Here is a 5,008-nt window from a genome sequence, read left to right as displayed (position 1 = left end):
TATAAAAACTTAATTTTAAATAAATAAACATGATTTTACTTTTATATAAAATAATTATGTTAGAATTAGTACTATATTTTAGTCATTTGCTTTTATTTATAAATTAAGAAAACAAATAAATGAAAAGCTTAACAAAATCAACAATTAAAAGTAAGCTTGTAAATTTTTTCAAATAAATAAATAAATAAAACCAACTAATAATGCTTAACAATTAAATAATTATTTTTTACTTTCAATTGTCAAAATGTTTTTAAAAAGTCATTGTTGTGCTAGATCAATCTTCTTCCTTTGCTCTAACATTCATGAATTGTCAAAAACTTTCTATACGATCCATGCATACATTTTAAAACTAACAAAATATTCAAAGTTTTTATAATAAAATTTCTAAAAGAAAAAATATTTAACTTTTTAACATGTGGATACACAAATTATATAAAAAATATAAAAAAAAATAATACATCTCATATATCAAAAAGTTATAAAAATATAATAAAAATTATGTGCCTCTTACAGGTTAAAAAAATAAAAAAATAGAATTAACATTGAGAGCATCGTTAAACAATAAATTATCTTCTAATGTATGTATATTTGAACTTTTTAAATTTAAAAATAATCAAATAATAAAAAATTATTATGAAATCTCTAAAAATAAAACTTACAGTACAAAATTTCAAATTTAAAATGACATATATTCAAATTATTTAGAAATTCATTTTATAATATAAAATTTGAGATTTTTAGATTTAAAAAGATATATATTTTTATTATTAGAAAACCTATTTTAAAAGATAATATATCACTACATTTGAAATTTTTAAATGAAATATATATATATTTAAACTATTTGGAAATGTATTTTTAAAAAAATAATATATTTAAATTTGATTTTATTGCTAACAACTTAAAAATAATTGAATTGGTCTACCAATTAAATTTGAGAGTTTTGCATAATTAAGTAATTTTTAAATAAATTTTTTTATAAATAGCTTAAAATTAAAAAAAAAAAAATCTCATATGTCATTGGAAAGAGATTTTTTAAGTATTTTCTTACATGTTGAAAAAAGAAATCGAATCCACTTAAGCATCCAAATAAGCAAATTTTATTAAATTTTTATGTATGTTGTAATATAATATTAAATATGATTACATGCCATGAATTAAGGTTATCTTCGATACATAATATGATGGATAGGATAAGATGATAGTCATCTTATATTATGTTTTGTTTTTATCTAAAAAAAGGAATAAGACTACAAAAAGTATTAATTATCTTCTTGTTATAAAATGATTCAATCATCTCAAAGTGGAGAAGATTATTTTTAATTAATGACATTGAATTTATATGTCTTATTAATCTTTAAAAATTATAACAATAATTTAAATTGTATAAACTTTGAAGAATGATAAATTTGATCAATAAATAAATTATTCTATCATAATCATTGTACACATCAAACATAAAATAAGAAGACATATTTTAATCTAATCATATTTATAATATTATTTTAGTCTATCCTATTATAATCTTATGTACTAAACCCATTATAAATAACTTATATTTACTTATGATTCATTTGGATGGACAGTAAAATTAGTTTTGATGAAATTAAAAATAGCAATAGAGACAAGATTAATGAGTGAGATTAAAATAAATTGTAAAATATAAATTTTGATGTAAAAGCAGTGATAATTAATAATGGGTTCAGAATTTTTTCTAGAGATATCCTCTTATAATATATATATATATATTTATATATTATATAATGTCTACTTACAATATATATAAAAAAACATTTCGATGGATTTACCAAATTTATCAATTGAAATGGGGTTCAAGGAAAAATTTACCTCAAATTTTCTTATTTTTTAATATTTTAAGGGTGTTCATGGACACCCTTTGACAAAAGGTGGATCTGCTTTTGATAATGATGGTGAGATGAGTGGTAATAAAAAAAATAACCATTAAAAATATTAAATTAAAAATTATATATAATAAATAGCTTACTATCCATTCAATATATGAATTATCTTTATTTATTTAAATGTATTTTGATATATAAATTAATATTATTTAATCACTTAGATTTATATATATATAAACTATAAATAATATATTTAAGATGTCAAAACATAATAAAATTAAAATTTTTAATTAAAAATTCAAAACATAGAATAAAATTTGAAGAAAAATAAAATTTCCAAAAGATTTATATATAAATAGTATTATAAAGTACACCAATAAAATATTAAATTGAAAGTTTTCTCATTTCAAATTAACTTTTCTTAGTTTGTGTCAAATTTATCTTATGCAATCATTTTTATACGCCTGTAAGATTATATAATTTTAAAATAATTTTATTAATTTGAAAAAAAATGACTTTAAATGTTCAAATAATATGCGTGATAACTTACTCATATGTACATTATTTGAATGAGTTATAGTGATATCTTGATATTCAAAATCTATAAGATTCGTCAAATTAATTTTTATATTTGTTCTAAACTTTACATTTGATGCAAAATTGCATTACTATAAAAGCTAAAATGAAATAATTTTAAATTTTAAGTAATAGTATTAAAATTTTAAATAATTATTTTAAAATTTTGTTGTAAAAATATTTTAATGAGAATGTGTCAAGTCCTATTCACAGGATTATATAATCAATTTCAAAGATAAAAAAAATTGTTTTTTGCTTTTACTATTTACATTTCTTTTCTAAAAAAAACCAATAATACTATAAAAGAATTAAAATTTAAAAACTTAATTTTAAATAAATAAACATAAATTTACTTTTATATAAAATAATTATACTAGAATTAGTATTGCATTTTAGTCATTCGCTTTTATTTATAAATTAAAAAATAAAAAATAAAAAAAGCATAACAAATTCAACAATTAAATGTAAGCCCATATAGTCTTTTTTAAAATAAATAAATAAAACCAACAAATCATGCTTAAACAATTAAATCAATATTTTTTTACCTTCAATTGTCAAAATATTTCAAAAGAGTTATTATTGTGATTTTTTTTTCCTTGGCTCCAACATCTATGAATTGTAAAAAAAATTTAATAAAATCCATGCATACATTTTGGAACGAACAAAATATTCAAAATTTTCATAAAAATTTTAAAAACAAAAAAAAAAATATTGATTTTAACTTTTTAACATATGAATGCATAGATTATAAAAAATATAGTAAAAAATTGTGCATCTCATATATCAAAAAGTTATAAAAATATAGTAACAAATTTTGTATATCTCACATGGTACAAAACTATTTCTTTGCAAACGTAACGGTTGAAAAAAAAAAAAAAGAGAAATAGAATTAATATTAAGAGTATCATTAAAAAATAAATCATCTTCCTATGTATGTGATATTTGGTCTTTTTAAATTTAAAAATAATCAAATAATAAAGGATTATTATGAAATCTCTAAAAATAAAAATTATATTTTAAATTTTCAAATTTAAAATGACATATATTTAAATTATTAAGAATTCTATTTTATAATATCACTACAATTGAGATTTTTAGATTTAAAAAGTTTTATATTTATATTATTAGGAAATCTATTTTAAAAGATAATACATCACTAATATTTCAAAATTTAAAATTTTTAAAAATAATATTTAGATTATATGAAAATACATTTTTTAAAAAATAATATATTTAAATTAAATTTTGTTGCTAGCAATTTAAAAATAATTAAATTGGTCTTCCACTTAAATTTGAAAGTTTTGGATAGTTAAATAATTTTTAAATATATTTTTTGATAAATAACTTAAAATTAGCAAATATCTTGTATATCATTATAAAGAGAGATTTGAGAGATTTTTCTATGTGTTGAAAAAAGAAACTATTAATTTAAACATGCATGTAAGTAAAATTTATTAGGTTTGTATATATATTGTAATATAATATTATATATGATTTAAAATTCTTTAAAATTTATAAAATTACTTAATTATTTAAAAATTATTATATTATTTTAATATATTTTAATATCAAATAATAATTTTGTTAATAAATAAAGTTTAATAAAAATAATAATATATCAAATAATATCTTTTATTATATTAAACTAACAAAATTATTTCATATTTTTTAAATAAAATTAAAAATTAAAAATTAAATTATAAAGATGCTTTTGTATTTATAATATAAACTAAGGGGAAAAAAAAAAGGTCAATTGGTGATTGAACAAAAATGACGGATAACCAACCGACACAATTCATGCAACTCATTGGAATTCAAATCTTTACTCAACGTTGATTGGCACGATAACTGCACCTTAAATTAACTCCGAATCCTTAGAAGTCTAATCAAGTTAAAAGTTTTTTCCTTTTCTTTGAAGTGTTGCAATAAACAAATACCACTTAAGTTTGGATTGAAGTCAACTTTAAAAATAGAAGATTCTTACAATGTTTCAAATATAGTGTTTTTTTATTAGAGAAAAGAAGATTCAAATCCTATTATTACTAAGATAAAATCATAAATCAATTATTTAATCAAATACATATGCTCAAATGCAATGTTCTTTAAAATGCTTTTGTTTCTTAAGGATCGAGTGCAATTTAACATTAACAAGTATGACGTTATTGTGTAGGGAATTTGTTTCATGGCCCTTACTTTTTGGCTGTGTTTGTTGGCATACATGGAGGTGTGGGAACAAAATTGTTTTTCAAGAAAATTTTACTTGATGCTTGAATTACTGTCAAATTGTGATCAATTTTATTAGGAGCTTCATGAGATACAGGCTTATTAATATTGGCTCTCACATTTGATAGTTTTGATGCATTGCTTGGCAATGACCTTCGCCAAGTTAAAAATGTTGATGCTGTAGCTGTGACCAATTTAATGTTAAAAAATACAAGAGTCAAAGAATACAAAAATAATGTGTTCTTGATGCATGTTTGAACTTAAGATATTCTTGTAGTCTCTCTTTTTTGCAAGTTGAGTGAAATAAATGGAACCTTCGACCATGAACGAAAATGACTTTAAGGCTA

This window comes from Durio zibethinus, chromosome 13, assembly GCF_047325235.1.
Source record: "Durio zibethinus cultivar Kanyao isolate XHJ-2024 chromosome 13, ASM4732523v1, whole genome shotgun sequence".
NCBI lineage: Eukaryota > Viridiplantae > Streptophyta > Magnoliopsida > Malvales > Malvaceae > Durio > Durio zibethinus.
Note: the sequence above shows the minus strand (reverse complement) of the source record.